This window comes from Lepidochelys olivacea (genome assembly GCF_965140295.1).
Source record: "Lepidochelys olivacea isolate rLepOli2 genome assembly, chromosome: 15".
In the NCBI taxonomy this organism is placed as follows: domain Eukaryota; kingdom Metazoa; phylum Chordata; order Testudines; family Cheloniidae; genus Lepidochelys; species Lepidochelys olivacea.
In genome coordinates, this window is record NC_140425.1 from 23,637,483 (window position 1) to 23,656,766 (window position 19,284).

A 19,284-nucleotide genomic window follows, 5' to 3' on the forward strand; every position below is an offset into this window, starting at 1 on the left:
ATCTGCATGCAAACTCCTTGGAGTATAGGGATTTTCTCTCCTCCCCATCAGGGTTTTGTGGCCTCCATTCCCATTGGGAGGATACATCCAGTCCCAGTCTACAGTAACTTCCACCTGTCATACATGTCTCTGTCAGTAACCCTAAGAAAGCTACATTTCACCAAGTGGAAAAAAATTGACATCTTGAAAAAATAACTCAGTGAGGGGAGTGCAGATCTTGCATGGGAAATGCAAGGGATTCATGAACCAAATTGTGCTGAAGGTTTGCTTGCATCTTAAAAGTTTGATGAGTATCAGTCAGCCAGATCTTTTTCATCTCACTTATTACCACAATAAGACCTGCATTTCCCAGCTTGGGGAGGGGAATAGAGATTCGCTGGGACTGGGAAGAAAGGGGAGAGTCACGGCTGAAACTGACCAGATATTGGCAACCATGGTGTATTAAACAGGTCCATGAAACTATGATCATGTGCATTTGAGGTTTGATATGATTATTCTACTTGGCGCTTTTCACAAAAACTTATGACCAGGGGAGGAATATGGAGAAGAGAGAAAGAAGTGCCAATTTAAAATCTATGGGAAAGAAACACATTTAAGCTAAAAGAAAAGGCGTACTTGTGGCAACTTAGAGACTGACCAATTTATTTGAGCATGAGCTTTCGTGAGCTACAGCTCACTTCATCAAAAGCTCATGCTCAAATAAATTGGTTAGTCTCTAAGGTGCCACAAGTACTCCTTTTCTTTTTGCGAATACAGACTAACACGGCTGTTACTCTGAAACCTGACATTTAAGCTAAATTCTTAGTTACACAAGTGTGATTCCCAACGTACACATCTTAGACTTCTGTGTTCCTTACCAAATTACCTTAACAGGAGTAGTCAAAATATATTAAGAAGAAACAATCCACTCCACACCACTTTAAAAAATAAATAAAAAGCCCTTCCTTCTCTTCTGAATCTTAGGTGCATGGCTGTAGGGCTGAATTTTTCTTTAGCTTGCTGAAACCTGTACCAGCTATTTCAGACTCTATCAAATTTTGCTTCTACAAGGCACTGTTTGGTGTCAGAGTTATTCTGAAGAGATCTCCATTTTCTAGAGACAAATTTTATTCCTTGCCCTGATGATACGTATATTTATTTAAAGGAACTTTTCAAGGTACTCTGCTGTCTGGCTTTCAGACTGATAAAGGGATAGACTATGAAGTAGGTAAATCTTATAACGATAACATATCACAGCTCCAGCAATGAAACCTGTCAGAAAGCAGACTGTGGTAGATACTCAAATTCCTCTGTAATTAGTACATTGGTGAAATTCAAATACCAAACCCTAGCAACTCCAAGGAGTATGCAAAGAAGCTAAGTAACACAGTGAAAAAGTGACATCTAGATGACCCTGCCTTTTTACACAATGTCAGGCTGCTGGAAGACTGATGCTCCTGGGGAGGAAGGGAGACGGAAATGGAAAGAGGAGGAGAGTATTTGGAGTTATTGGTTTGAATATACAGTACCTATGTAATTGGGAATTTAGCCTTGAATAATTTTCCAAGATATTTTTCTTACAGGAAATAGGAAGTAAAATGGAAGATATTTTTATCTTCTCTTGTTTGAAACAGGCCCCTCTTAGGCTCATGTTGCTGCATAAGTTGTCTAACCTTGAGGACATCAATGTGGGAACAGGAGAGTACTGGACTGAAATCTTTCTCATTTGAATTTGCATGGAATCTGAGTCTCTCCTGACCTTCTCTTTTTAAAAGGTGTGCTCCTCAGTAAGGGGATGCAACTTTGTTGAGATTATTTATTCTTCACAAGTGATTGAAGTTAAGGAGATGTGTCAAAGTTAAATGATTAACAAAGAAGACCAAATTGCTGTTCTTGGTATAATTGGTGACAGCAAAGGGCTTGTACGGAAAGTTCATGATTTACAACCCCACCTGATTGACTTGAAATAAATGGGAATTAGTCTATGAGGAGTTTCCCAGAGTAGTGACCAAAGGTCCAGCCTGCGGTGTTCACATTGAAGTCAATGGGATTCATTAGGAAACACTGATACCAATGGGAGTGACAAGGTGGGTGAGGTAATATTTTTTATTGAATCAACATCTGTTGGTGAGAGAGACACATACATCATAAGAGTGTCATGCACAGAGGGCTTGCAAGATGGCACCCTGCACAAGGAGTGAAGGATTTGCCCATATAAGCATAAATCCTTTTTAAACAGGCAGTTCCTTTAAAGGGCACACACGCCATTCTTTGGGGACCTTAAACACGCACTGACTAGGATTAGACTGAAATAGGAGGCTGGGATGTACAAGGAATACAAGGTCGAGCCATAGAATTAATAAGGGATCTGACCTTGTAAATAATCCACAGTGGGATTAGTCACTTGAGTAAGGATTCTCTGTGGAAAAGATTTGTAGGGTTGGGCCCTGGGTGATTATAGGTATGCAATACGCGATTTGAAGCAAATTGTCACAAGCAATATATTGTTTTTCCAGACTAAAGATTAGTGTGTGTGTATTTCAGCCATTTAGAGCTAGATTGAAATTTGGTTCTATACACCTGCACTTTTACTCGGGCTAGCTAGATTTTGGGTCTGGGCATGTAAGTATTTTACTTGCCTGCTTACTCTGACCCCAGGATAGGCTGGGAGGTGGGAAATAGGAGAAGTCTTGGTTCTTCCTTTTGCCTTTCCTTCCTGCAGCCAGTATTTCTGAGCCAGTGCAGTGGGTATGTAATTTGTTGCTTATATAGGTAATCAGTAAAATTGCTACCTCTCAAGAGCCAGGGGGAAGTAAGGAGGGAATTGTGCTGTAGGCTGTGTGTGTCCTGAGTCACCATGTCTCCTGGAGTGGTGCAGTTTAGGACTATGCCTAGAGGCACAGTCTAGCTTGTCAATATTAAAGCAGATCAGAACAATACTATTTTGGGCTGCTGGTGAATAATCACAGACAAACATCTCATGGTGGCTGCATGAAGAGAGCAAATAGTTTGTTACACATCATTCAATCTAATAAAGAAAGGACCGTATCCTGGTTTTCTTACTTTGATGAGTACGCCCATTGAGTGAATGGGATTACTTTCAGGAATAAAGTGTGCAGGATTTGATAGTGTGTGTAGCAAAATACATTTAGAAGGAAATTTTCAAAGCAGACTAGGGGATTTGGATGCTTGATCCCTTTTAATTGTAATGATAAAAATCTCAGCCTAGACGTTTTCCCACACGTATTAAGCATACACAATGGAAGAGATTGTGAACTTCTCGGGGGCAGGAACTGTGTCTCCCTGCATGTCTGGGTAGTGCCCAGCTTACTGTGGGAGCTATTAGTATACAAATGTCAATATCCCCATGCAGTGTGTTAACTGAGGGACATAATGAAATATAGCCAGGATGACAATCTGCTTTATTTTACCAAGTGCACTGTCGTCTCAACCAATTTATTTTTACATTGTGTATCATATTAGCATCAATATTCAGGTACATTTAAATAGAGGCATTTTATCTGGCTGAGTTTTCTTCATCCTATCTCCCATCATCAGGCATTTCTGAGCTACGACCAGTTGGCTGCATGAGGAGCTGTATCTTTCACCCCCCGCCCCCTGTACAAATTAGGGAGCACGTGCTTTCAGATAATGGAAAGCTGACCCCTCCAGGGCTCTTAGCTTCAGTGATAATTCCTAGGCATCTGCACATCACAGAACCACCATTTCATTCTCAAAACATGGTTCTCAGTCAGCAGAAAGGCGGAATAATGGCCACTTTCCATGGGCTTACTACACACAAAAACGCAAAAATACAAAAGTGGTGGCTTTCATGGCTGTTGCAAAAACATGATTTACCAGGGCCTTTTAATCATGTTGTGTAATAAATCCCACTTCTAGCTTAGAAAACAAGTGGATCCAACCAACTGAGCTTCCGTTCGGGTGGAATCTTGCTGCAGCCAACTCAGCAAACATTCAATTGCTGCCCTGCTTCCAGCCAGAGAACCCACTTTTGCAGCTTCCTGGTGGCTGTGGCTAAACTACTGAGGGACTTCCACAGCTCACACACAACACTGAAGCAGGAAGGGACAGTTAAAAAAAAACTTCTCGGCTTGTTTTTTTTTACCAAGCACAACTTTGGAACTGCATGGAGTTCCAGAAGTTCTTCTGGTTCTGTGGATGAAGGGAAAGCAGTGGATGTATTGTTTCTTGACTTTAGCAAAGCTTTTGACACGGTCTCCCACAGTATTCTTGTCAGCAAGTTAAGGAAGTATGGGCTGGATGAATGCACTACAAGGTGGGTAGAAAGCTGGCTAGATTGTCGGGCTCAACGGGTAGTGATCAATGGCTCCATATCTAGTTGGCAGCCGGTATCAAGTGGAGTACCCCAAGGGTCGGTCCTGGGGCCAGTTTTGTTCAATATCTTCATAAATGATCTGGAGGATGGTGTGGATTGCACTCTCAGCAAATTTGCGGATGATACTAAACTGGGAGGAGTGGTAGATACGCTGGAGGGGAGGGATAGGATACAGAAAGACCTAGACAAATTGGAGGATTGGGCCAAAAGAAATCTGATGAGGTTCAATAAGGATAAGTGCAGGGTCCTGCACTTAGGACGGAAGAACCCAATGCACAGCTACAGACTAGGGACCGAATGGCTAGGCAGCAGTTCTGCGGAAAAGGACCTAGGGGTGACAGTGGACGAGAAGCTGGATATGAGTCAGCAGTGTGCCCTTGTTGCCAAGAAGGCCAATGGCATTTTGGGATGTATAAGTAGGGGCATAGCGAGCAGATCAAGGGACGTGATCGTTCCCCTCTATTCGACATTGGTGAGGCCTCATCTGGAGTACTGTGTCCAGTTTTGGGCCCCACACTTCAAGAAGGATGTGGATAAATTGGAGAGAGTCCAGCGAAGGGCAACAAAAATGATTAGGGGACTGGAACACATGAGTTATGAGGAGAGGCTGAGGGAGCTGGGATTGTTTAGCCTGCAGAAGAGAAGAATGAGGGGGGATTTGATAGCTGCTTTCAACTACCTGAAAGGGGTTTCCAAAGAGGATGGCTCTAGACTGTTCTCAATGGTAGCAGATGACAGAACGAGGAGTAATGGTCTCAAGTTGCAGTGGGGGAGGTTTAGATTGGATATTAGGAAAAACTTTTTCACTAAGAGGGTGGTGAAACACTGGAATGCGTTACCTAGGGAGGTGGTAGAATCTCCTTCCTTAGCGGTTTTTAAGGTCAGGCTTGACAAAGCCCTGGCTGGGATGATTTAACTGAGAATTGGTCCTGCTTTGAGCAGGGGGTTGGACTAGATGACCTTCTGGGGTCCCTTCCAACCCTGATATTCTATGATTCTATGATTCTACTTGCAGCTGGTCTTTGTCCCATTATTTAAGCAGCTCAATACATCCACATTTCCTTCTGGTAAAGCACCCCCGGCTGGTAGCAGCAAAAGGACTATTTTAGAGGCAGGCAGTATTAATTCATCACATGTGATTAGTTAGCACTAAGCTTGCCATCTAGGTGGAGAAAATCTACTTGTTTTGCACTTTTGAAAGGGCTTGTAGCTGTGACGAATACAGAATCTCATTCCACCCTATGGGCCAAATCCTGCTTCTAGATGAACACACAAAATGTCAATAAGCTTTGCATGGGTTTACCTCTGAGCAGGATTTGACCCCCTCACTTTGGCAGTGGGACATGCATGCATTTCCATTCCAATGGAATTCCAAGAATCCCAAGTAGATTGTTTTGAGAGCCCTCCATCTCCTCTTACTCACTTTTTAAACTTGTCTTTTATTCACCAGAAGGGGCAACAAATAAACCAAGAGCCTCTTGAAGTGTGGAGAGAACTATCCTTCTAAAAACATTTTGGCCCCTTTATCAATGCAACATTGAAGCACTGCCTGATGAATGTCAGGTCACCTAAACCTTAGTTTAATACAAGACAAATAATGAAAGGGAGTATGAAAGCTGTTAACACCTCTTCTAGGTTTTCTGGAAGCTAACTATACCCTGTACCCAGGGGAAGATGACCAAATATGGGCCTGATTCCACATTCCTTACATCAAGTAATGCCTTACTCCAGGAGCAATTCCACTCCTTTCAACAGAACAACTCAAAGAGTAAGATTATTCCCTCTGAAGCCAACAGGACTATTCAATCTAAGGCAGGTAGCATCAGGCCCCGAGTGGGAAAGTGAAATTTTCCATGCAATGTCAATTTTAGGATTATGTTATACTTCTATAGTTCTCTCAGTTGATTCTTCAGTTGTGAATAAAGTGTCACCAAACCCACTTCACTAAGCAGTATGCTAAACTGACCCTTGAAATCTGATTGGCAGTGAAACAGCAGCTTGTGGCTTTAGGTATATCTGTTATCAGTCATAAAAGTGATCCATCCACCTTTGGGTAAAACACCTTACATCCATTTTACTGAAAAGGGAATTGTATCTTCTCTAAGTGCTGTTTCCGTGGTTGAGATTACATTACTTATTGCTTGTATTACAGTAGCACCTAGGAGCCCAAGTCACGGACAAGTCACCAGCTGTGTTAGGTGCTATATAGTAACAGTACTTGTATAGGTCTGTACAGACCTGCAGGCTCTCAGAAACTAAACTAATAACTGCTATAGAAATGTATATTAAAGGCCTACCTGGTCACCCCGTTATGGGCCCATGCAAGGTGGTAAATATTCTATGAAGGCTGTATTCTGTGAAGGCTACCATACCGTAGCTAACAGTAGCAGTCGCAGGCGGGGATGGGTGGGGAAGGGAAGGAGGGAATAGCCTCCACAGACTCACTACTGCCCATCTCTGCATATCTAGCCCTAAAATATAGTGACTTGCATAACAACTGAATTAGTGCAATGTATCAAAACTTCACAAATGGGTTAACATGCCAGCAAATCACCTACATCAGCATTTGTGCTGCTGGAAGTATCGAAAAGTTATTTTAAAAAATGTTGTCCCCTTTGTCCTTCCTTCAGGAGATTTTGACGCTAGGAATATATCTCATGTTCCCTAAGGCTTTGTCATAAAAATATGCTTTTACTGTGAGATAACTAATGTGCATTAGGTATCCTGATGTAAAATCCTAGTGGAAACGAAGCTCTGTAGTTTTACTGCAAGGTAAACTAGGCGAGATCAACCATGCATGGCAACCTTGCCTAGCTACACTGTGGTAAAAATTACAGGTGCCTTCTATCCACTAGGATTTTACAACAGGATGGTTAGAGCAGTTAGTTATCCCATTGTAAAAAAAAAAAAAAAATCCACTTTTTTACAGTGAAGACAGCCAGAGACAATTCAGGATGTACAATTCAAACATGGCCAGTCTCTCTGCCCTCTAGAAATGTCTTTAGAAATCTTACTTTTATTAAAGTTAGCATTTTTTCCTTCTCATAAATGAATGGAAGATGAAAAACCCTCATGATAAATTTCAGAGTAACAGCCGTGTTAGTCTGTATTCGCAAAAAGAAAAGGAGGACTTGTGGCACCTTAGAGACTAACCAATTTATTTGAGCATGAGCTTTCGTGAGCTACAGCTCACTTCATCGGATGAAGTGAGCTGTAGCTCATGCTCAAATAAATTGGTTAGTCTCTAAGGTGCCACAAGTACTCCTTTCCTCATGATAAAAATTCCATATTTAGCAACAGTATATCCTTAGATATATAATTACTGATTTGGGACATTAGTGCATTACTCAAAGCAGGTGGTTTCAATCCCCGAAGACACTTGGGTATGTGGCAGTCCCTGACTAGTCTACCAGAAAAGATATTACACAAAAAGAATAATTACATAGTACAGCCTGATCCATCTTACACTGGGTTCTCTGTGATCACACAGTTCTCCAGAAAGCATGTGAGTGTGGAGTCTGTGTGTGTGTGCACTTATGAAAAACCAGCTTAAAACTAGATCAGAAATTGTTTTAAAAAAAGCATTAAGTCTGACATATTATTAAGCTTGTAGTGGAAGCTTATTTCTTACCTGCAATATTTGTATGCCAACAGGCTATAAGTGTCTTCCTGAATCAGCCCTGTTTAATTAAAGAAACTGTAACAGTATGCAATTCTGCAATCAGCCTTATTGGATTCCAAACATCTGGCTTCTTGGCCTCTGAAATGCCAACATCCTCAGCATATTATAAAAACATTACTGCATCTCTGGAACCTGGCTTCTGCTCTTACCAAAAGGAGGGAGTGGTCTAAGGCTCAAATCAATCAGGAGTTCAGAGTTCTATTCCCAGCTATTGCATAAACTCACTTGCCCAAAGGTAAACTGAAAACTCACCTTCTCCATGCCTCTGCTTTCCCAACTGTAAAGTGGGGATAATTAATAGCTGCCTCACGGGGCTGATATGAAGTTTAAATCAATGTTTGTCAAGTCCTTTGATATTTTTAGATGAAAGTGCAATGGTAGCAGTGCAAAGCTTTGAAGAGATTTAGTAAGCCTACGTTTTAAACAATTAGCAAGTGAGGAACACTTGGAACCCTGGGCTACAATGTAAGGGCTAGTCTACACTGGCAACGCTAAAGAGTGTAATCACCGCAGAGCGCTGGGAGAGAGCTCTCCCACTGCTCTGAAAAACCCACTTCTATGAGGGGTGTAGCTACCAGTGCTGGTGCACTGTTACACCTGTGCTTTACAGCACTGCAACTTCCTGCACTCAGGGGGGCGATTTTCATACCCCTGAGCGAGAAACTTGCAGCGCTGTAAATTGTCAGTGTAGACAAGCCCGAAGTAAACATAATAAATACATTCTAAACAGATGATGATTTTATTAGTATTACAGTGGGTCTGCAAGGCCCAGTGAGACTGAGGCAATCACAGTAGTCTCTCTCCAAACACATTAAATAAGAGACAGTACCTATCCCATAGGTCATGGACAGGGCACCTGACTAAAAACAATATCTCAGACTAATCCTGACACTGACTTGCTGCGTGACCTGGGACAACTCATTCTACATCTCTGTGCCTCGGTTTTCCTTCTCATAGTTTGTGCATCTTGTCTACTTTGATTGCAAGTTATCTGAGGCAAAAATACTGTCTTTTATTATGCCTTTCTACATTGGGGGCCACGCTGTGTTAGACAATCTCAGTTAAGGCCTCTCAGTTATTGTTACCATAATGCAAAAATAGACAATATTGTACACAAAGGTTTGAAAGAGAAATAGAGACACATAGAGATGAAGAGATTTGCCTAAGGTCACCCAGCAGGTCAGTGGCAGAACCCAGATTTTCTGACTTCTAGTCCACTGCTGTATTCACTAGACCACCCTATCTATCTACTCATCATTATAATTTGCCCTTCTATAATAGTGCCATTCATTCAAGGATTTACAGATAATGAATTCTGCTCAATAACACCCGGGTGAGGCAGGTAAGCATCATTACACTCTCCATTTTGGGAACTCGAGAGAAAGAAACCACCTCTGTTTAGAACAACTGGATTCAGTGCAAACAGCAGGCTGGGTAGACCGAAACCAAATCCAGGTACAAATGTTAAAAGGCCAAGTGTGCGCTCAATACTCCAATTCAGCAGGCAAAGGGTTAAGAAAATCATTGACAAGCTTTTTGTTTGCGTACACTTTAGAGAAAAAGCTCTGTATTTTGCAGGAAGGTTGGAAATAAATATAACCCCATGACATTAACATTTTAAAACATTTCTTCGTGCAAAATGGCTAACCCCCAGCCAAAGCCAAGCTGGTGGGAAAGATATTTCCTTGCCTGCTTTCCATGCTGATATATGGCTCCCCCAGGCATTATAACAGCAAGACTTCTTAAGCTCCCTCCCCCGCTTTAAAAAGAGACGTCAGATTTCAAAATGATAGAAATACTGAAAGCAGATATCTAACCATTCCACACACCGAGGATGGGGGTCAGAAATAGCCAGAGATGTCTAATCAGTCATCACGCAGAGCCTTTAGCAACTGGGCCAGCTATTCAGGATTCACTCCCAGAGAGTACTGCCTCATAGTAGAGTCCATTAGAAGGTTCATGTTTCTTTTCCATTGTTGGCTTATTTTTCTTTAATAAGAGTTAAGTGAATTTAACTCTTAGGAAAGGTGCCAGAGTGACTGCACTTAAAACTGAACTCCTCTGTTTAGCCACAGAACGGCAGCAACATGAGCTTCCCCACGTTGCCCCGCTAGTCCAGCTCTCGAGGGAGCCCTCAGGATCAGTCCCTTCCTCTGAATACTCATCCTTTCTTTGTAGGTTTCAGAGTAACAGCCGTGTTAGTCTGTATTTGCAAAAAGAAAAGGAGGACTTGTGGCACTTTAGAGACTAACCAATTTATTTGGGCATAAGCTCACGAAAGCTTTATTGAGCTTATGCCCAAATAAATTGGTTAGTCTCTAAGGTGCCAAAAGTACTCCTTTCCTTTCTTTGTACTCTCTCTTCGAATTCCCAGCTGTGGGACAGTCACTGAGGGGCAGATTCTCCACTACGTTGCACCATGCTAAATCCTTTACACCTGTGCAAAGCAGGTTTAAAATGTAACCAAATCAGAGTTATTGCAGGAGCAGCATGTGTTTCCCAACCTTTTCCAACACTTACTTCAATAACAGATTTGTGCAGCATGCCCCTGACCCGGGCTGAAATAATGATAACAAAAAACTTACTTTTAATAGAAATTTGAACTCTCTTTGATATGCAGAGTTATTTAATCCTGGCAGGAAATGTTGACAGTGCAACTCAGAGCTCTTGTTCCACTGATCTCAGATGCTCTCCTTGTTTGTTTCTGATGTAAGTTGGGCTTGAAAAAAAAAACTTAACTTGCACAGGTACATTGTTGAAAATTACAACAAAATAGAGATACACAGCATTCTCAGACTGTACGATTTGTATGCCACTGTCAATCAGAATGAGTCCAAAAGCATGTCACCAACTTAATTTTAAAAGAGTGTCCCATCCTTAATTTGGCAAGTTGCTCTTGAGTCATTATTGTAAGATTCTCAGCACTTTCCATTGCAGAGGCAATTCAAGGATCCCAGACCCAGTTGAAATTTCCTATATAGGATGAAGGAAAATATGAGCTGAATTTTTCTTTCAGACTTTCGAAATGCTCAGAAACAACCTTAACCAAAAATACTGCCAGTAGGATCATGTTTTCCAGGGGGAACATTTCTACTGTGCCTTTTGCTACTCCCCCTCCCCCTGCCTCACATCAGACAGCTACATCTAAATCCATACAGTTTATCCATACAGAAGAGAGGATTCTCGTTTCTACCTTGCATTTTCCTGTTCAGGTCACTGAAGTGGTGGAATAGATCAGCCAGATAGGCAAGTTTTGCACACCAGGCCACACCAGCGATTAAGTCAGTGTATGCAGGTTCCTCAAAATTAAGAACATTTTTAACACCTCTTTCAGCTCATATAAACATGTGAGAACTTTTCTAGGGAAAAGCCAGTGTATTTGTGTGTGCCAAAGTAAACTCTGGTGTTCTGCTCCCATTTCCTCACACAATGGCGAGAAAAGGCACCATTTTAAGGACAGTGATTTTATTAAGTTCACTATCCATACCGCTTCATCTAACACTAAAGAAAGTTCTTCCAATATTTTCTTCTAAAAGAAGACCCCTCCCCACCCCCCGCTTTCTGAAACTCTTACCAGCATAGATATTATTCCTATATCTTATTGCTGAAAACTGGGATGGCATTTGATAACTACTGAATCAACCAAGGCATTAAAAATGCCTTTATGAACAGCATTTTCCTCCCCCATAACAAGCTAAAGGTGAAATGTCATCCTACAAGGGTACCGCATCCATTATGCTGAGTACAACATTTTGAAAGATCATATGGCTGAAATTCCCCCTGTTCAGAGGCCCAGCACAAAGCCTATGCACCACTCAGTTCTCACTTAGAGCCCTCAGTGGTCTTAAATGGTGCTCACCCTATGCACATCAGTCACCTTCACCCCACAGGGAACTCTGTCCATATTAAAATTCAGAATTTTATTTCAAATAAAAGGAGATTTCAATTGGAATTCTGCTTTATTTTTAGACAATTTGGATCTAAGGACATTGACGGTAGCTCCTGTGGATCACTCGTGTTACTGAAGCGAGTACAAATATTCAGCCAAAACAGAGAACAGTTATAAAATCAACTATCAGAAAAAGACCATATTAAGAAATAATGTTAACTGCCGTAATGTCAGGCCTGGCGTTCCTATACCAGTGATGCCTTTCATCTACATGGCACCTGCCAGGAAGATGTTAGGAAGTGGACAACATAAAAAAGGAAACTAAACTTCAGCAACCTTAATCAAGCAATTTCAGTGATATTAATATTTTTTACTGCTATAGTGTCTCTCAGAGAATCTCAGTGCAATTTACAAGCAAGGATTAGTTAAGCTTCACAACACTCTTGCAACGTACATAACTATTTTACAGAATAGTAAGTAAATGGAGGCTCAAGTGGTTTAAACAACTTGCCCAACAAAACAATGCAGTGGCAGAGCTGAGGACAAGAACATAGTATCCTGACCAACAGTCTTTTGCTGTGGTTACCAAGTGACTCTTTACTATAGACTCTTTGCACACATTTCCTGTCAAGAACATCCACAGTGGAGCTCCTATGACTTAGCCCTTTATTTGCTACTGTAAAGCACTAAGGAATGTTCAGCAAATCAAATAGTTGAAGTGGACAAATATGCCTAACCATCTCATTCTACATACCAAGCATTTTATACAATGGGATTGTGCCTGTAACAGTGAACAGAAATGTGAATTTTTAAAAATGGGTTTATTTTCTATACTCAGGGTAAAATATTTCCTTTTACAAAGAAACCAAAATGCTTTCTGCCAAGTTTAGATGTCACACTGAGATTCGCTGTTTGAATTAGAGGGTTCCTTGAGGAATGCAGACACCAGCATAGAAGTGACATAAATCTGAGCATCTTTCTATAGCCAGATATCTATACTGCTCACAAGGCAGCTTCTGATTCCAATCAAGGTAACCTAGGACTGACATATAAACAGACAGTATATAATAAATGGTAAAATGAAAAGGCAAAAAAAAGTTCTTAATCCATCTACAGATATAATACAGCTTATTGCAAGCATTGACACCAAAACACAGTTCAGTAACTAAAAGGTGGGAGATCTAATTTTCCTGCAAGTTCAGCATGTATTTCTAAAGTTTCTCCCTCCTCTTTCATGCATTTCCTTGGTGAGTTTCTCTAAAGGTATTTGATCTTCAACAAATTTCTCTCCCCATCCGTCTGATACTAAATTAAATCTGTGCGCTGTAAGTTTGAAGACTTTTTCCTTCCACCATGGTTTGATGCAAACTTGCATTGTAAGAATGACATCACATTTATAATTAGGGCTGTCAAGCGATTTAAAAAATTAATCGCGATTAGTCGCACTGTTAAACAATAATAGAACACCATTTATTTAAATATTTTTAGGTGTTTTCTACATTTGCAAAATATTGATTTCAATTGCAACACAGAATACCAAGTGTACAGTGCTCATTTAAAATTTATTTTTATTACAAATATTTGCACTGTAAAAAACAAAAGAAACAGTATTTTTCAATTCACCTCATACAAGTACTGTAGTGCAATCTCTCTATCATGAAAGCTGAATTTACAAATGTAGAATTATGTACAAAAAAACTGCATTCAAAAATAAAATATAAAACTTTAGAGCCTACAAGTCCACTCAGTCCTATTTCTTGTTCAACCAATCACTCAGAGAAACAAATTTGTTTACATTTGCAGAAGATAATGCTGCCTGCTTCTTGTTCACAATGTCACCCGAAAGTAAGAACAGGCATTTGCATGGCACTGTTGTAGCTGGCGTCGTAAGATATTTACTTGCCAGATGCTCTAAAGATTCATATGTCCCTTCATGCTTCAACCACCATTCCAGAGTACATGCGTCCATGCTGATGATGGGTTCTGCTCGATAACGATCCAAAGTAGTGCAGACCGGCACATGTTAATTTTCATCATCTGAGTCAGATGCCACCAGCAGAAGGTGGTTCGGGTTCTGTAGTTTCTGTACCAGTGTTGCTCTTTTAAGACTTCTGAAAGCATGCTCCACACCTCATCCCTCTCAGATTTTGGGATGCACTTCAGATTCTTAAATCTTGGGTCAAGTGCTGTAGCTATCTTTAGAAATTTCACATTGGTACCTTCTTTGCATTTTGTCAAATTTGCAGTGAAAGTGTCCTTAAAACGAACATGTGATCATCACACGAAACTGCTATAACATGAAATATATGGCAGAATGTGGGTAAAACAGAGTAGGGGACATACAATTCTCTCTCAAAGAGTTCAGTCACAAATTAAATTAATGCATTATTGTTTTAACAAGCATCATCAGCATGGAAGCATGTCCTCTGGAATGGTGGCTGAGGCATGAAGAGGCATATGAATCTTTAGCGCACTTGGCATATAAATATCTTGCGATGCTGGCTACAAAAGTGCCATGCAAATGCCTGTTCTCACTTTCAGGTGACATTGTAATTAAGAAGATGGCAGCATTATCTCCCATAAATGTAAACAAACTGGTTTCTCTTAGCGATTGGCTGAACAAGAAGTAGGACTGAGTGGACTTGTAGGCTCTAAAGTTTTACATTGTTATCTTTTTGAGTGCAGTTATGTAACAAAGAAAATCTACATTTGTAAACTGAACTTTCATGATAAAGAGATCACACTACAGTACTTGTTGGAGGTGAATTGAAAAATACTGTTTCTTTTATTTATCATTTTTACAGTGCAAATATTTGTAATAAAATAATATAAAGTGAACACTGTGTTGTAATTGAAATCGATATATTTGAAAATGTAGAAAAATATCCAAAATATTTAATAAATTTCAATTGGTATTCTATTGTTTAACAGAGTGATTAAAACTGTGATTAATAGCGATTAATTTTTTTGACAGGTTTCAGAGTAACAGCCGTGTTAGTCTGTATTTGCAAAAAGAAAAGGAGTACTTGTGGCACCTTAGAGACTAACCAATTTATTTGAGCAAAAGCTTTCGTGAGCTACAGCTCACTTCATCGGATGCATACTGTGGAAACTGCAGAAGACATTATATACACACAGACCATGAAACAATACCTCCTCCCACCCCAATTTTTTTGAGTTAATCACGTGAGTTAACTGCAATTAATCAACAGCCCAATTTATGATCACTTAAAACAAAAGAGCCCATTGATTTTTAATGCACCCATTTCTGGTATACCTAAGACCACAACTCTGAAAGGGCCTAAAAAATAATGTTATCTTCAGGTATGTATGCACTGGGCCAAATTTTATTCTCAGTTACAGTAGTTACTTTGGTATGTCTATACAATGCAGCAATGAGCACCGTAGGGGTGTGATTTCTAAAGCGCACTAACGTGTCACACATTAATTGTTCCATATAGATGCTGCTGATGCACACTAAAGATTCCCTAACGCGCATTAAAGTAGTAGTGAACTTCTAGGGTGCACCAGCAGGATCCACACAGAGCAATTAATGCACAACACGCATTAGAAATCACTCCCATATAAAACACATTACCCCGTCATGTAGGCAAGCTCTTTGAGGCAGATACATGTATTTGGATTGTTTGTACAGTGCCTAACACAATGGGATCCTGATGCCTGAGTGGGTCCCCTGAGGAGCTAGTGCTATACGAACACTGTAAATTCAGTGTAATCACCAAGCCAAAGGATTTACACAGCTTAATGAGGGCAGGAGGCCACACTATCTAAATTGAGCATCTGTAACAGTAATAAAAGGCCACATCCTTATGTGGTATAAATAAGTGTAATTAGGTGACTTCAATGGAGCTCTACTGATTTACACTAGCTGAGGTTCCGACCCATTGTACTGCAGCTAAGTTTGCAAGATGATTTTCGTTCTAACTTTCTGTTTACATTTGCTCATAACTTTCTGAAAGATTCCTGTTTAGGCTGAAACTTTCCCTGCTGAATTTCAGATGGAAGATGATTGTTTTGTGCCTCAGTTATGAGTAGGAAATATATAGCTTCTATTTTATAAATAAAAGAGTCTATTTTATGTTCCTGAATAATTAAGAATTTGGCTGAAAATGTCAAACTTATTTCGTTAGTCCTTAGTGAGGAACAGAGAGTTTGCCAGGAGGGAGGAGGAGGAGAGGGGAAGAAATGGTTAATTACAAAGGTATATAGAAAGTGGTTTCATACATGCCAATAAAATAGTATTACTCAATTGTAAGTTGCATAAACATCTGTGGCAATGTAAACTGTGTAAAAATGAAAGTCATGGATATATAAAATAACTCTTTATAATGCTATGTGGCAATTCATTTAAATATTACGGAGGTGTGCAAAACTGAATTTTGTAATTCCAGAGTGACCCAACTAGATTCTGAGGTCTGTGGAGCATTGACAGACACATGATATTGGTTTTCTTACCTGTTTCCAGCCATTAAATACATTAAATTCTTTTCCAATATTTTTCTAAGTGTATCCTTATTACCATAGCATCTAGGAGCCCTCGTGATGGACCAAGACTCATTGTAGTAGATGCTATACAAACAAAACAGAAGGATTGACCCTGCCTCAAGGAGCTTTCTATACCATCATCATCAAGGACTGAACTTGAGATAACCAGACTCAAGAGCATGAGACTCTACAATTTGAGCTAGAACCCTTCTTTGGCAGTGGTAGCAGATCCAGAGGACATGAGTCATACACTGTCTGAACAGTGGGTATATAAGCAATTGTCATAGTGGTCATAGGAATATTATGCATTTATAAATGGTAGAGGAGGTGCCCAAGAGAAAAAACGCTCTCTAAGAAGTTGTTGGTCCAAAGAGTTTGAGAACTTCTGACCTCAGAAAAACATACATTTTTGGTAAATTCACTAGACACCCTAACATAACACTTTCTGCATATAGCAAGAACTGACACAAACCCTGGACAGTATTTTTTTCCCCATAGTCCAAGGCACTATCTTTTTATTCACTTGTATTACAACCATTCCACATTATTACATGATGAAAATTTGATTGCCAACAGTAAGGCACAGTCCACCCAAGACAATAGTCCTTGCCCCAAGGCTGCAATCAAGTATTATTCTGGAACATAACATGGTATATCCATCAGTCACTCTCTCCCTCTCCACTCCAGTGAGCTCAATAGGATTAATGGAAACAGAAATCCCATCTGCAACTACGGTCCCTTTGACATGAGAGTTAGAGCTATGCTGATCCTAACAGCAAGCAGGGATGTAGCACTGTTTCTATAAAACCACTTATTCCTACCTCTGCAAACAAAATTGAGCTATTTTGTATCAGGGATTGGGCCACAGATTATGTTTTAACCATGGTTTGGAACTGTAGTGCAGACAGGAGTTGAAACCTTCTAACTGGGGCAGGCCCGTATTTGTCGATGGATATTTCCCCGATTATTTTAATGAAGGAGGGACTGCATACAATTACATTCATTATAGGCTCAGTATAATGCAGGCTAGGGAGAAGGAGATGAAAGGGGAAATATGTACCCCAACATATATGTCTGAACTCTATCAAACAAATGAATGACACAATAGACCTTATGTTTTGCAACTCATTTACATTTCAATATCCCACAGATCACCATCCCCTCTGCTGACTGTGCCCAAAGGATGGTGCTTTCAATCTGTTCCAGATTCAATTTATATTAGTTTTAAATATCTATAAGCTTCTATGCAACTTTCAGAATCAGGGAGGATTACCATGTTGCCTTTGGGTACTTAGTTGAAATGAAGCATATTGCTATTAATATTATTATGATTCTGTTGCTTTAGGCTCCATTAGGTTGCCTTTGGGGTTCTTATTCTTAATAAAGGATTGAATTACAGTCTCCCTTTTACCAGGGAAGAAAATGTTGTTATTTTTATGTGCATGCCTCATTTAGGGAAACTTGAATATGGCAAAAATTTACAGACAGGACTCTGGCTCATCACACACTTAGTAGACTATTTAGCCTCAAGTGATTCTTTTACAAGTAGAAGAAAACTTCTTAGTATTTTTATAGCACTTTATACTTACAAAGCAGTGTGCCATAGCCAAGTTAAGGGCTGTTTTGTAGCTGCCAAGTTTTGTGCAGCTCTGTGTGATGTGTCTCGTGGACAAGAGAGTCACTGCTATCCACCCTGAACCATGCGCTGCCTCAAGCAGTGATAGGGATGGGGCATGAAGCTGCACAACATCTGGCAGCTGTGGCTAGGGGCTGGAGGGTGTCTGGGGGTGCTAGGTTAGGTGGGAAGTCAGATGCAGGTGGCAGCTGGGAGAGTCTTAAGCCACTACTGGGCCCCTCACCTTCTGCCCCCACTGACTACAGCCAGCCTTCTCCTCCCAACTGAGGAGTGGGGAATTAAAGGGATTTTGAGGGTGGGGAGGAAAGAAAAACTACCTGCCTTGTTAATTTCTGTCTCACAATGAGAGAAGTACCTGGAAAGGAAGAAGAAAAAAAAGCAGTAGGAGGAGAGACACCCCAGCAGAATGAGATGTTCTCCTAGGGCAATAAAGTTTTTAGGGCTGACAGTGAGAGGGTGGTTTGTAAGAAACTCTCTCCCACACAAACAGACAGGTAGGCAGAGACAAGAGAGCTGCTAACCACTAACTTATTTAAGGACATCAAGATTACCCTCCCTGTAGGGGGGAAATAAAACAGTGACTCTCATGACCTAGCAGAACTGTGCCTAACCCTGGGAGAATGGAAAGAGATGAGGGCAATGATGGCATCACACCACACAACAGCCTGCCACTGGATCAGGAATGGACACTGCTGACAAATGGAAAACAAGGATCAAACTCAGACACAATGTGTAGCTTTATCCTCGAAGGACTGTACCTACCAGAGAGGGTCTATCTCCTTTTTACACTTTGGCAACACTCATCTAGTTTGTTATACCAATAGAATTTGATTGAATAGAAGTGAATGTGCCATTATAGATCTATTCCACCACTGAGCTCATCTGGAGCTAAATTTCCCAAATAGTAACAACCACAAAATATACAAGTGCTATCAACCCCTTGCATATGCAAATTGTGCGTCCAAGCAGGTCCTTGCATTTTTAAGTTTTCATCTGCATGTGGAATTAATCATTTTCATGCCAAGGACATGCTCTGGGCATGAAAATAACTGGTTCTGGGGGCACAGAACATATTTTACAGAGCCCAGTTTGAAAGCGACCCGTAGGATTTGGATATTACCATATAAGATCACTCACTAGCTGAGGGAAACCTTTCTGTGCTTTGGGTAAATTTTAGAAGTAGTTTAGGATGATGGATTTTGCAGGATGTTTCAGGAAAACGTTACAAATCTCTC